Here is a 15677-nt window from a genome sequence, read left to right as displayed (position 1 = left end):
TAATATGAAGATCAGGACCCTTATATCCAATTTATATTTATAATCCAGCAAATGCCTCACCTAAAGCCCAAAGATTTATGGGTTTGCATCTATAATTAATATCTTTCCTTAAGCAAGAAGGGGAAGGTTTTTTTCATACAAATAAATCTGGTGCTACAGACCTAGCTTTGGAAGACTAATATTTAAATCCCCAGCAAGACATGATTATTGAAACACACACACACACACACACACACACACACACACACACACACTTTTCAGTGGACTGACCTGTGAGGCTTTGAGGAGAAAAAGGAACGGGGAGGTTTGATGGGTGTTTGCACTGAACAATCCTGTTTCCCAGAGATTCAATTTGCATCAGGTCTGTTGTTAGCAGCAGGCCTTTGACTGGAAGCCAAGGTTTCATAAAGGGCTTTGAGGAAGAGTTGATTGATCTGGTTTTAGATTCATGAAGAAAATAAACAGTTGGGCTGTAAAAGGGTCAAGCAGAATCAGGGTTAATGAAGTGACTCGCAGGAGGTCAAAATTAAAACAATCTTTCTCTTCTTCCTCTCTCTCTCTCTCTCTCTCTCTTTCTCTTTCTCTCGCCCCCACCCCCATCCCCATCCCCAACTTTTTCACCAGTAAAAAGTGCCAGAAGAAACCAAGTTGTCAGATCTTTTGTAGTCAGGGGATCTAGGACTGCGGTCTTAAAGCTAAGAAAAATTCATAGAGAGTAGAAGCATTCCATCAGCCTTCTTCCCGAACGGAATTGTCATACACCGACCCAGCAGGCTGACTCCCTGGCATGCTCCACTTCTGCTGGTCTGCCCTGTGGCTATCGATTGTATCCTCCCATTGGGATCAAGCAATATATGTGACTAGATCTTTACAGCTAAGATTCTAAGGTTGCTCCACCTGCTTTGTGCTATAATTCTTGAGCTGAGAACACTCTATGCCATTTATTAAGCAGATTAACCTAAGCAGAGAACAACTTTTCTGAATTGAGAAGGACTTTATCAGAACAATATCGATCGTAACTGGAAAAATACCTCTCCCCCCCTTAATTTAGTGCCTGACACAAGAAAATTTGTCAAGAGTATAATCACATTTAATCAGGTGTAGTGAGTAATGAAAGTGAAAGCTTTTACCCGTCTGGATCCAAAGTGGCATAGTAACGAATATATCTGAATGGAGCCCAGGTAGTCAGTGTGTTTACACTGCACTGAGCTGTACAATATCTTCATTTAACTCCGATTTTAATTATTCATGTTTAAATACTGTTCATCTGAAAATCCCTTATGTGCTCAGTAATATAAGAGATTATCACATATTACAAGCAAACACGGGTTTCCTGTCTAAGGACAAGGCCCAAGCTACTGTGAACAAAGATGCTTGACATGCTGAGTGCATAGAGATTTTGTAATATAGACAGGGCCACAGAGCTGGAATTACAGTAATGCCCTCGGCCCAATCCAGAGGTTCTGCAAAGCTAGAGCAGAAAATCCAAGCAGGGTAGGCAAAGATGGGCATATGCCACCTTTATGTCTCCCAACCCCCTGATCCTGGGACTAGCTGATCCTGATCCTGGGAGCAAACTTGCATAGTGCCTGCCTTAGGTCAATGCTATAAATTCCACAATTTCAAGAGTACTTACCACTGAAGAAGGAACCCTTAATAGAAAACACTGTGTTAAAAGCTGTCGCAATAGCTATGTTATTACCAAGTATTAATACTGCTGAACCCCACCCTCGCCTCATGTAGTGTTCAACTTGCTCCTACTTCTTAACATCTGCAAAGAACGCGGGTCAGGAGTGCCCAATGAAAGCTCTGACCTTGAAGGCCTAAAAGGTGGAACCAAGTGCAGGACAATGGCTCCGGATGGGGAAAGGCAAATAGCCCAGCGGTTGAGGAAGTTGAAAACAATGCAAGATGCACATTGCTGTAGCAAAGGTACAACGTTGTCTGTAATCCCACTTTCATGCTTAAACATTTCTGCTGTAAATAATTGCTACGAATGTAAGTGAGATAAGAGATGGTCTGTCTGCGAGGCCACAATGGACTGAATCCTGGTTCAGATTTGTCTGAAATGAAAATGTTAAAAACCAAACAAAGACAAAGTTAAGAAAGGGTCAGGGGGGCAGAGGTCATTTGTGTGTCGGTTCAAAGGACTCTACTGTCCAAAGAAAGCCTTGATATTAATTTCCTTATCAAGAGAACTCCAAAATTAACACTTGTCTCTTTTAGCTCTTGGTGAACATTATTCTTGCTCTAGTCAATAAGCTGTATGCGTGGATTGCGAGAGGCAGGAAAGCTGTATAGGTATTAACACGGTTTAAGGATTTAGGACTTTAATAAAGGTGGTAAGTAACAGAGCTGTGCGAAAGGGATCGGCAAAATGTAATGTACCTCTCAACACATGAGATCCTGCTTATAGGAAGATGGCAGTGAGCTAGGTAAATTTTATGCCTTTGGTCGAGATTACTTATGAAATATCTGGGTACTAGTGAATAACTAGCCTACATCTTAGCATAGAAAATATATCCCATCCTGATAGGCCAACCAGAATTGTTCCCTGCAATATATTTTTTATCCCATCTGTTTATAAATGACTTGAACGATGGGGTCTTTTCTAGTTGCTGTGTTTTGTTGTTGTTCATTTTTAATGTCACTCATGGTTCAATTTTCAGCCCTGGACCTCTGTATTTGCTTACCCACCAGCCACTTTTGCTGACAGATAAGGCCACTGCCGTATTTGCCAATGAGGATTTTGCATGGTGCAGTTGCGCGTGCAAAACAGGGCATGTGAAATCAGCCCTTCTTGAGGCTGGCAGAAAATTTAGTCTCTTGAGGTTCTGATCTGTTTTTTCCAAAGAACGGCAATTCTTCAAGTCACCCCATTTTTATCTTCAGCCTGAAAATGCCACTGCACCATGTCTTAACAGGCAGTGTCAGTCCCAATCATGTTTAGGCTCCTACTTACCTGTTATGTTCCTGGCATACACACAGAGAAGTTACCTTAAAAAATATATATACCCTGTATATAAAATAGTGTTACTGGAAGGGTGCAATGTATCACTACTTTTATTCTTAGATTCCAGAATAATAACCCACAGTAACCAAAAGCCAAGAGATGGATAAAGCAGGCTTCTCTGTAAAGCAGAGAGGCACAGCTCAGTCCATCTGGTTCTTTCTAGACTGCTCTGATCGCACACTTCACTACAGAGCCCCCGAGTCTGCAAGCAGGACCGGGAAGCCCCACCTTCCCACACTCTTAAAGCGATAGCTTGCAATTCCAACACGTTCCTCCATACACCATAATACCATTGTGTGACAGTCATCCAATCAGCCAGGAAATCTGCCAGCTGTAAGAATAGCCTCACAAGCGGCTAGCAGCAATATAAATGGGACGGGACTCCCTTGGGGGTATTTGAATTGAGAGTTAAGTGGCCATCTCTAGTTGTCATTGCATGATACTGCTCTCCTTGTCCATCAGATTTTATAATGTACAGTGACATGGAACTTCCTCTTTCCTCAGGGCAGCCTATGCCCAAGGGCAAATGTTCATTCACTTCATGCAACATGATGTAATGCCGGGAGTGATGCAGTCCTGTATATATAAGGCAGGAAAATGTTGTGTCAGCTGAAAAACTTGGAAACACTGTTCTGTTGTTTCTAAAGGACATGCAGTTTTCTAAAGTGTCTCTCTCTGTGTTATTTGGTATCGCAGGTTGTTACAGCAGTACAAGAAGTTTTTCTATACCAAAGGTAAGAGGTATGATGTCGTCTTGAACTTGCTGGAGGAAGCCACGTATCATATGTGTGAAGACACCTTTTACATTGTTATTTCCTCACATGTTTACCGTAGGTTACATGGATTCATACGTCTCTTATCACCATAACCTCTTGATAGCTCTTAGTGAGAGGACAGTTATGACTCATTCTTCATGTTCTACAGTCAAACAATGCATCAGGGTTTTCATAAATACTATATAAAAATTGCATTGAGATCAATAGGCCTCTCCATATTTCCTGGTTGGATGAATCTGGGATCACAAGACTTTTTACCCAGCAGTAAATGCTCTGTAAGGAATGGTACTGCATTGGCAGAAAGACAGACTGAGATGACTGAATGGGGCTTTTCCATCTCTAACTTCTATGATTTTATGATTCTGTGAAATGAATATTATCATAACACTGACTAACAAAATCCCATCATCATGATTTACTATTAATTATCAACATTAGCCTATTATTAATTAACATTTGCACCATCTATCACCATCTAGCCAGACTGATCATTCACAAGCTTGCACATAGATTGTTTGAACAAAAGCTGCAGTATGCCATAGAATATGTTTCACAGTAGGTTTGTCATAGCCTCATCTGTAAGCTTTTTACTAATGCACTTTACAAAGTATCTTATTATACACGGATGAGGAATGTGGCTGCATCCAGTAATAATTTCATTAATTATGAATAAAGCATTTACAAATGACACCCTTATCTAAAAATGGGGATGAACTCATTTTGTTTCAATGCAGATGCAATATGTCATTTGTGATCCCGTAGGAAGCACTGCTGGGAGAGCAGGCCAGCGAAAAGGTCTAGAAGCTGATGAGATTTACACCATTAAATAAAAAACAAACAAAAAGACCTCACTGGAGAAAAGAGCAGAGAAGTCGCAAATGGCATCAAAATGAAACTGACCAAGTTCCAAGCTGGTGAAAGGAGGGAATGTTTAAAGATGCCAAGGGGCGTTGAAAAGCCCAGACTGGTCTCAGTCAATGACCTTGGGCTAGGACTGAGGCCAATAAAGCAGTATCCTAAGTTGATGGTAAGCCCATATTTTAGCTGGTGTTCTTTCATTTGCAAGATATTCAGCTGGCTCACAGCTCACCAAGCCTCATTAGCCACACGGTCTTTATCATTGCAGTGTTTTGGTACTGTACGCCCTGTAGGATTCCACTCAAGTGGTGACAAGTTTGTTGATATAAAATACATCACCATGGTTGTTTAAGTCCACGATAAACATGTCCTTATTAATAGCTTATTTAGTGGATAGAAATGCGTGAATACTTCATAGTAAAAAATTAAGTTTGCAGGTCAGCCTCATTGTCTATTGGTGAATTGTCTGTTTATTATGTTGTATGTATTTGTTGTTTGAAATTGTTCACCAAATGATTCCTGATTTGCCCATCATGCACGAGCAATCTGTTGTGAGCACAGCTGGTCAAACTGTTCAGTCCTAATACTCATTCCATGGCCCATGTTATACAGGAGGACGGACTAGATAATCTAATGGTCCATTCTGGCCTTAAACATGTGCAGATCTATGAATATTTATTATGGGCAAGATTTTCAAAAGTCACTAGTGAGCTGGGGTATGTCGGTTAGTTTGGGTACCCAGCTTCAGACATGCTTCAAGTGACCTAATTTTTAGGCTTCTGAAAAGTGTGCCAAAGGGCACCCAAAAATGTAGGTAGCCAAAATCATGATCGTTTTTGAAATATTTTGTGCTATGAATTTAGCCCTCTTTTTGCATAGCAAGATTGTGGATAATTGATCTTGATTTTATTCAGATGCTTTCATTCATAAGTATTTGCTGGCATTTGGATGACGATATATATAAATGTTTACAAACTGTTATGCCAACTATTCATTACTCCAGCTAGCAAATAATGAATAATGATTGAGATTCAGTGAGGCAGAAGCTGCAGATGGTAGGAGCTGCAGAGGAGAAGGCTCTTGCACCAGCAATGAGAAGATTATCAGAAGTGACAGATTTGAAGGTAGGTATTAGATGAGTAGAGGGAATGGAGAGGATAGCTGAGAAAGACAGGGGTGGAAGGAATCTATGGAAACCCTATAGATACCATGAGGGCCATTTCAAACTAGATCTTGAAAGGAATTGAAAATACCTGAAGTTATTTGAAGATGGTGGTGGACTAATGTATTTTTTCATATACATTTATCCTGTAATCATATGGTCCATTTACCAAGGTACTTACCTAATTTATCCTGCTACTTCATGATATTTTCAGTGACAGGAAGGGCTAGTAATTTCATGTCAAAGCGATTACCTTGCCAGGGACTTACTTTGCAGCATCAGCCATCTACCTTTGTAAATATACTGGTGCAGATAGACTGCAAAAAGATACTATTTCTTTTGTTTCTCTTTTACAGTGCAAATATTAGTACCTATTTATTTTAGTGCCAGCTACATATTAGGGTTAAATTATTTTCCAGTTTCTGCGGACCAGCATTGCCGCTGGCCTGGTACTAGAAATACTTGCTGTAAATTAATTTTTGCTGATTTTTTTTTCAAATCAGCAAATGTACCAAAAATTAATTTACACTGATTATTTCTAGTCCTGCTGAATGAGCCATTGCACACTCACCCTTCCCTCTCCCAACTAGGGAAACCAAAGTCAGCCCAATACGTGCTCCTGTGATTACTAGTCCAATTGTATGAGACTGCTTTGTAATTCACAATATTCCGGCAAACCACGAGCAACTTGGTTTTCAGCCCTAGCTGACAGAGGATTTATTTATTAAGGTTTTTAGTTATTTGCCAAAGTGTCTGGGTGGCAATCATTTCACAGGGTTATAAAAATTCTATTTCCTCACGCAGTCAAAAGTAAATTATAAAACATATTTTGAAAAGTGGAGTATAACATTTACATTTTAATCTCACAAAACGCTTTAGTTTCTGACAAAGTAGGTTTTCCTCCGTGTGTGTTATAGGGGGTGGGGGGCAAAAAGGGGGCGGGCGGGGCAATGGATTGGAGTGCAGGTTGTTTCCTGAAAGTAATATCGCAAGTGTAGCACTGTGAAAGCCATATAAAAGCTGACTGGAGAGATGATCACATTTCTAAGTGCTTTTAGAGCCAGATTTACAACTAACAAACAAACAAACAAAAACTAGAGGTGCAAATGCACATGCAATTGAGCTTATTTAATTACCATAACTGCATGTGCAAAAGAAGTAATTATCTGCACAGCTAAGCCATATCTGCGTATGTTGTTATCTGAGTTGCATGGTAATACTCAACACTGGGGCAAAAGTGACGTCGCTGAAGTTAATCCTGATTTACACTGGTGTCAGTTGGATCAGACTCAGGCTCTTTGTGTATCACTAAGTTGAGACTGTTTCTTAGACGTGGTTGTATCAAAGTAGATGAGTTCTCATTGATTAAACTAGGGCTGACAAACGATATAAAAAATAAATGCAGTTGATCGCGAGATTAAAAAAATAGTCACTGTTAATCGCAGGTTTAATCACACTATTAAACAATAATAGAATACCAATTTAAATGTATTATGAATATTTAGGATGTTTTTCTACATTTTCAAATATATTGATTTCAATTACAACACAGAATACAAAGTGTACAGCGCTCAAGTTTATTTTGTATTACAAATATTTTCACTGTAAAAAATAATTTAAAAGAATAATGCAATCTATATGTCGAAGCATGAAGGGGCATACGAATGTTTAGCATATTTGGCAGGTAAATACCTTGTAACGACGGCTACTACAGTGCAATGTGAACAACTGTTCTCACTTTCAAGTGACATTGTAAATAAGAAGGTGACAGCATTATCTCCCATCAATATAAACAAACTTGTTTGTCTTAGCGATTGGCTGAACAAGAAGTAGGACTGAGAGGACTTGTAGGATCTAAAGTTGTACATTGTTTTGGTTTTGAGTGCAGTTATGTAAAAAAAAATTCTACATTTGTAAGTTGCATTTTCACAATAAAGAGATTGCACTACAGTACTTGTATGAGATAAACTGAAAAATACTATTTCTTTTGTTTCTCTTTTACAGTGCAAATATTTGTAATCAAAAATAATATAAAGTGAGCATTGTCTACTTTGAAATCAAGATATTTTAAAATGTAGAAAAACATCTAAAATATGTATAATAAATGTAAATTGGTATTCTATTATTGTTTAACAGGGTAATTAAAACTGCAATTAATGGCAACTATTTTTTTTAATCTAGTTAATTTGTTTTGCGTAATCGCTTGATTTAACTGCAATTAATTGATAGCCCTAATTGAAACATTGGAGAAAATAAGTTATATAAAGTAGAGCGAAGCTGGTGCTGACCTGGAAGCTGCACCAAAAATTCCAGAGATAGCTGAGTCACTCAATCTGCCTTGTACCTGAATTAATTACAGTTGTATTTCAACACCTGCAAAAATGAGATGAAGATGAATAATGGGTGTTTGACTAAGTGTTGTTTTATCAGCACTGGTGCTATAGCATGAAGCAAAGAAACACACTATGTCATAGAAGAGATGGAAGAAAAAGCAGCCAGACAGAGCGAAATGAGTCATAATGGTCATGTGGATCTTCTTTTCCTCAGAGCTCCATATCTCAACTGTCTATGGAACTATTTCCTACATTTATTTGGTGTCATTACTGATGACTGGTTTAGATTCAACCCTGTTTTTTAAAGGGTTTCCTCTCCCTTCTGGGCAGCTAGCTGCAGAGAGACTCTAAGGACTATCTTTTGAAATGGCCTTCAGTTTACCTTTACATTTGTCAGGGGCGGCTCCAGGCACCAGCGCAGCAAGCGTGTGCCTGGGGCGGCAAGCCGCAGGGGGCGACCTGCCGGTCGCTGTGAGGGCAGTCATCAGGCTGCCTTCGGCGGCATGCCTGCGGGAGGTCTGCCGGTAATTCGGCGGCGGGGACGCTGAAGGCGCGGCACCGGCGGACCTCCCGCAGGCATGCCGCTGAATCCGCGTAGCCAGCGGGCGTGCCACCGAAAGCCACCTGACTGCTGTGCTTGGGGCGGCAAAAACCATAGAGCCGCCCTGACATTTGTACACATACAATGGACAGTGCCTGCAAAAGTGACTGCACACCCATTTAGGGTCTCGTTCAACCAGAACTAAGTGCTCGGCTGAACTGGGACCGACTTAAGCATGTGCTTAGGTGCCTTGCTGTGTTCAGGTTTAAGGGCCTTATCCTGAGAAATGCTGAACAGCTGCAAGTCACACCTAGGGTGACCAGACAGCAAGTGTGAAAAATCGGGACAGGGGGTGATGGGTAACAGGAGCCTATATAAGAAAAAGACCCCAAAATCAGGACTGTCCCTATAAAATTGGGACATCTGGTCACCCTAGTCTCACCTCTCAAGATGTGGCTCTGAGTACATGCATTCGCGTGTCCGAACAAGGGAAGTAGGTAATAAACTGCCAGACTCGGGTATGTGAGAAACGGATGTCTGCCCACACATGCAGGTGCCATCCACTGTATGTGTAAGCCACTGGAATGAGCTACATGTCTCCCTCCACCCCCCGAGCCCAGTTTGCAGAAGATACAGCTCTGTTCCAGTATGAGCTAGACCTGAGGCTGCTCATGCTTTTAGTTCTGGAGGTTCCCCAATTCAGTCCCCAGGGTGTTGGCTAAGATGGTGACCATCACTCAGACACAAAAGTAGGGGAATGAACCTTGGAAGCATGCTTGAAAAGAGTTACAGATCTAGCCCAAGGAGCTCACTCTTCTTGGAAGCTCAACCTCTTGCCCCCAGAAAATGTACCTTCAAACGACTTGGAGGTATTTTTAGGCATGTCCTCTAATTTTCCCCCTTGCAAATGCAATTAGTTGCATGTGTGTATCATCCAACTGCACAATTGCAAATGCCTTTTTGTGCAATCTTTATTTGGGGTACCATATCAGAATCTGGGGCTAAAGCAAGCTGAGATGTTTCCCTGAAGAAATACTTCATTCCAAATGTTGTCTCTGTTTGAAGGGTCGCTTGTGGTGTCAGTTCCCTCATCCTCTCAATCTCTCACGTGAAATAACTGCCCATTTCTCCCATCTCTGCCGGAGCCAAACACAGGCAGTGAAGGTGATCAAAAAATCACAGGCTTCAAAGGCAAATTGAAAGCATTATTTTAAACTCTTTGACAAAGCTGACCCAGCCATTACAGGAAAGTGGTCCTGGATACCAGAATAAATTTCATTTCCATACTTGCTGGTTTTGGAACTGATTTAGCCCATCTAGACCAAAAATTAAATGCAACATTGGTTTTTGTCCCTTACACTGAAAAGTTATGAGCATTACTTACGTGGTTCATTAAGTTACACTGTACAGAAATATTGCCTTAAATCAATTAATTCCTTAAGTAGTGTCTCTACTGTAGCTTCTTTCAAAGTCCCTCTCACTCTATCCAAACTCTGAGAAACCTAGAACAAGACTTTGCCTTATAACACAGATTAGATTCACTTCTTCAGCTGTCGGCCCATACTGTAGATTGATTCACTGTGGTATGAGATTAAGGGACACTGAGATAACTAGATACAGAGGCACCATTAAAAAGTCAACATTTGCCAGTAGTTATCCCACTGTGGTAGTGGAGATACTGCAATTATTGTCTAAGACCCGGTTCAACAAATCACTGAAGTATGTGCTTATCTCCCGTTGACTTCAAAGTTAAGCACGTGCTTAAGTGCTTTGCTGAACTGGCGTCTAGGTAAGTAGAAAGACTGAAATATTTCAGATAAAAAAAGGTCATAACTATTGACAAATGGAGACCACTGAAGCCTGAAACAATCTGACAAGATTATGCAGGAAACAACTCACGCCAATTTATTAAACTAGACATGTCTAGATTGTTTCACAACTCCATATTGTTGGCTTTAGAAAGCATTCCCCTATGTTGTCTATAGATGATTTTAAAAAGTGGTATGGTAGTCCATTCTCCAGTTTGCACATGATTCTGTATGCACATTTTAATAAACGGCCTATCCTGAGTAGTTAGCAGAAAAAGGACAGCCATTTGATGAAAGGACTAATGAGTCAGAAGCTATGCTGTCTTGGCATGTAAAGCATTTGGGTTCCAGTCAGATGGTCTCTCTTCAGTCAAAGGCACTTTGGTTGATTGTATTTGCTTTCTCTCCTCATTGAGGATATTAGAACTGGCCAAGGCATCAAGTGTGCATCCAGATCCAAACTTTCCCAGCAAATAGTGGGGGGTTCATTCTTGATCACTGAAGAATATTTAAAATCCAGCTTCATGTCAATCTTTGGAGGATCAGGATCTAGCTTATCTACTAGCCACCTAGCTTACTGTAATTAGAGTTGGTTGGAATTTTTTTCTCCTCTATGGGCTAGATTTCCCTGGCTGGACTACATTTCCCATGATGCACCATGGTATCCTTTCTATGTGAGATGATGTGGTGCATTGTGGAAGATGTAGACTGTAGCCTGGTTCATAGAGTAGAATGGGGACATGAGGCACTCAAGCTCCAATTCCCATGAGGCACCCGGAGTGAAATTTCCAATGGAAATTAGTTAGTTTTCAGCTGAAATTTTTCAGTTTTTGGACAAAAACCAGAAAGTTTTCAGTTGTTCAGGTTTTTTGACAAAAGTAAAAATTTTCTGCAGAAAGCAGACATTTCACACAAAACCTCAATTTGACACCCAGTTTTGATGGAAAAATTTTGACCAGACCTAACTATAACATCTGTAATACCTATGATAGCTTTAAACAGACAACAGCTTTTTACAGTTACTTGGTGTTCCAGGCTTTGATTAATTTATATTGGATTGTTTTCAGTTATTCCAACTGGGGGGGGCGGGGAGAGACGGCGATGGAAAACAGTTTTTAACATTATTTAATAATTTTTTTTCTCCTGTGCATCTTGAAAATGTTCTTATTAGACTAGTGACTTAAATATAAAGAGAAGAGTCTCAACTGATGTAAATCCCTATAAACTCTGTTGAACTGAAGTCAGTGGAGCTACCCTTATTTACACCAACTGAGAATCTTACCTAAACTTCTATACAAAGTCACTTTTTTAAAACAGTAGCATCTATTATTACTAATGCAAAGTCTTCCCCTTACCTGCAGACTAACTGGAAGGATATAGTTCCTCTAAGACACACCCATCACCGTAAAGTCAGATAACACAACTATCATTCAGGAAAGAGTTGGCATAGAGAAATACAAGCTGGTAAGATGAAGAGAAGCACCATTTTGTGTGGATTACTTATAAAAGGTTAGTAGCTCTTTCAAGATTTTCATATCCATTCCCATTTTACAAAATACATTACATTCTTTGTCCGCGCCACCATGAAAAAGAACCGATGCAATTTTTGAAAAGAGCCGAAAAGAAATACAACTGCTCCCAGAAATTTCATATAGTGACACGCTGAGAGTAATATACTCCGCTTTGAGCTGAGATCAGCTATCTTTTACTACACTAACGGGCTGAGTATGGGAATACATATCATGCCAGCCAGTTGTCCGTCGTGGCTAGAAACACTTGTCGAAGGTATAAGAAAAACCTGTGGATACTGATTGTTGGAAAATTCAGGACACTACATATGGAAATTGGTAGCAAGCTTTCCTGAGCTCCAGGCAGTTTACGAAGGCTGCACAGCCTCAGCATTTGTAAGGGGTTCAGAAAATCTTGGTGTGTATTCCTTTCTGCAGCGTCCCTGTATCTGCACAGTTTGTGGCGGTGCTGAGTTCTACTTTGAACGGTATTAATTTGCTATAATTTTTCTACAGCCTTTCCTGCAACTGGAGAAAATACCCAAATTACCTTTTGTGTTTCCCCAGACATGCCCAGTGCACCCGTTTCTAAAGAAGTTCTTTTGAAGATCTGTGCAGAACAGCAAACAGCGGTTGTGCTGGATCCCAAGCAGACATTTGGATCCAGGGGCCACATTATCCTGAAGTTCAGGGGGATTTGGATTCAGGGTTTTAGTTCTGGCCCTTCCCTAACAACAGATAGGAAGCTTTGCCTTGGGCAGAGACATTGGAGGCAGACATTTCTAGTAAATCCTGATGCTGTGTGGCGGACAAGAAACAGGAGCACATTACCCTCTATGCCCCCACTTAAACAGGGGTAGGTTGTTTTGCAGGAGATGCTTCTGGGTAGTGCAGAAAGTAGGCAGAAAATGGTCCCTTTCCATTTCACTTGCCTGGTTTGGACCCAGCCCAGGTGTTTGTGTTCAGCCCAAGCCGCTGCACTGCCCAATCCTATCGCCGCCAAGCAGCAACGGCAGACGCTCGCTACAGTGAGTATCATTCCTTAAATAGACTGCAATGATGCTAAACGTAAGGAGATTGCTTTTCAGTGAACCTGATGATATGCAGGACTGGCCTAGAAAAAAGAAAGGGAGAGAATCTAAAGTCTAAACAGATCTGTAGTTTCTCTGCTAGTTCAGAGCGTAATCAATTTTCAGCCTTTGGAAACTAAAATAGCTCTGATTTATAAAATTCCACAGTTCTCTTCTTTTCTCATTTGTGTCTCCATTGCCTTATGAAGAGCTCAGAATGTTTGCACTTTGTGATCCCCATGTTGGTATCCATAATAACAAAGCTTTGCACTCCCATAGGACCTTCCATCTGAGGATTTCAAAGATATTGAAGAGAGGTGGGCCTGGGGACCTGACACGTGGGGAGGTTAAGTGACTTGCACAAGGTGACAGAACAAGTCTATGGCAGAGATATTGGGAGAAATCCTGGCCCTGTTGAAGACAATGGCAAAACTCCTATTAACTTTAATGGAGCCAGGCTTCCACCCGTAGAACATAAGTGTGAAATTAAATGTGTGGTGTTTGTGTCAGTGCAGTGCTATGTTAACAAACCATGAGAAGCAGCTTGGCCTACAAGAGTGAGTTCTGCTTCTTGCTCTGTGATCTTGTGGGCATCTCACTTTATCTCTGCCTCAATTTCTCCAGCTAATAATAATTATCTACCTACTTCACAGGGGTGTTTCAAGCCAGCGTTGGTCCTGGACTTTGAGAGCTGTATACATACTAAGTCTCATTATGTCGCTTTTCACAACTGAGAGGAATATTCCCTCATAGTTATGGTTAAACAATGAAGGTCAAGCAACCTTGATTTGTTTTGATTATTGTAAACTATCATGAAATATCAATTTACTTTGTGAATGTTGGTTTCACAAACTCCATGTTTGGAGTGCCTGGGAAGAAATAGTCTCCCGATGATGAAGAATACACTTTCATTTCTGCAGTTCTGTGTTTCTCACATGACAAAGAGAAACTGTATATGAAGCCCAGTTCTTTGTTGCCTCTATGGAAATAAAGGAAATGTATTGTCAGTTTCTTTATTTCTGATCCCAGTTTAACCCGTCAATCATCTGACTTGGATCAAAGAAGTCACCTTAAATAGGTATGAATGGAGACTTCTGATTTATCTTTATTATAGGAGCTAAATAAATGGCTTGTTTGTGCTTGTAAATCATAACATTTCTAAATATATTAGTCTCTCAGCCAACCTGCTGACTAATATAATGTCTATTTGTATGGATTTTTTTCCTTTTCAGTTTACTTTGGTATTGACTTATTTCAAATCATAATGCACAAAATCACAGACTCTAAATAGACGGGTTGAACACGGTGATTAATGAAAATATAATCCCAGCTACTGTACAGCCATCAGAAACCAGTTAGCTAATTAGAGTAATCACAGAGGTGGAAATAATTAAAAGAACATAAAATAGAGGTGGAGTAATAACAACATTTTCCTTAGTGACTTAAAACTGGCGAGCAAACGATTAAACTATAATCAGTTTACTGAGGGGGGTAGGAATAAATGAAGAGTGGATAGCAAAGGATTTATGAGTAGCTACAGCAAATAAGGACCATTAGACTGCATCAGAGAACGTAAGCAGAGTGGACTAGAGAGACTGCAACGAGATACAGTAGAAGGAATAATTGTACCAAGGACTGTTGGTGACCACTGAAAATGCATCATTAATATATAATCTTTGCCTTTGTATCTGTTATATAGCCTCTTCCATCTAAGCTCAGTGGGCTTTATAAATATGAATTAATTCAGCCTCATAGGAAGTATTATTGTCCCCATTTACACATGTGGAAACTGAGTACTGAGTGGTTAAGTGACTTGCCCGAGGACTTTTGTAGTTTGTCATCACCGAAAGCTCTGTATAGACAGAATTGTTCGTCGTATTTAGTGGCTAGTAGAGGCCCTAAATGTGATGAGGCCATTATGATAGGCACTGTACAAACACTTAGGCCTGGTCTATGTCTAAAACTTTAGTCAACCTAGCTACGTTGCTCAGGACTTTGAAAAATATCATGCCCTGATATTACCACCCAACCCCCAGTGTAACCCCCAACTTCTCAAGGGAGTAGATTTTCTACAGCCCTTCCATGACTGGAGTACTGCCGTGCTGCTGTAGCGCAGACATTCCTGCACTGAAGAACCTACATGGAGAAGGCAAAGGAAAGCGCTACATGGAGAAGGCAAAGGAAAGGCTCCTTTCTCTGCTGTCTTATTTCATTAAAATGCTGTACAAGATCTCGGGATTATTATTATTACTGAGGTTATCCTCCCTGCGATACCTATCGCTTTTCCTCCTAAGGATTGCCAGACTTTCCCCGGCTGGAATCATACTACGAGTGGCATATCTTGTCGTTAATTTAGTTACTGTATTTAAAAACAAAACAAAACGATTAGACTCAAGCCTCAGAGAGAATCAGGGGTCGATTGTTTTAACAGCCAACCAGTGGACCACAAACTGTGTGAAATCAGAATTATTGCTCTCCTCAACAGGCTGCATTCATTTTATTGGCAGCTGCTTTCTTGTAAGCACCTGGACCTTGAACATCTGCCCAGCTGTCACTGAAAATGTCCTGCTACACACACCTTAGCGCTGATCCTGCCGCCACCGAAGAC

At 40.5% G+C, this 15677-nt stretch overlaps 1 long non-coding RNA gene across 1 annotated transcript; it reads left to right on the top strand.

Annotated features, from left to right (window-relative positions):
- The first annotated feature begins 1745 nt into the window (after window positions 1–1745).
- Window positions 1746–15202, top strand: LOC112105995. Its single transcript, XR_003899837.1, has 3 exons — window positions 1746–1932; window positions 3710–4816; window positions 11853–15202. It is a non-coding gene; the product is annotated as an uncharacterized LOC112105995 (long non-coding RNA).
- The last annotated feature ends 475 nt before the right edge of the window (window positions 15203–15677 follow it).

The sequence above is a fragment of the Terrapene carolina genome, unplaced genomic scaffold (assembly GCF_002925995.2).
Source record: "Terrapene carolina triunguis isolate 2854851 unplaced genomic scaffold, T_m_triunguis-2.0 Scaffold130, whole genome shotgun sequence".
In the NCBI taxonomy this organism is placed as follows: domain Eukaryota; kingdom Metazoa; phylum Chordata; order Testudines; family Emydidae; genus Terrapene; species Terrapene triunguis.
The sequence above is the reverse complement of the archived record's forward strand: the minus strand, read 5'-3'. Positions and strand labels throughout refer to the sequence as shown.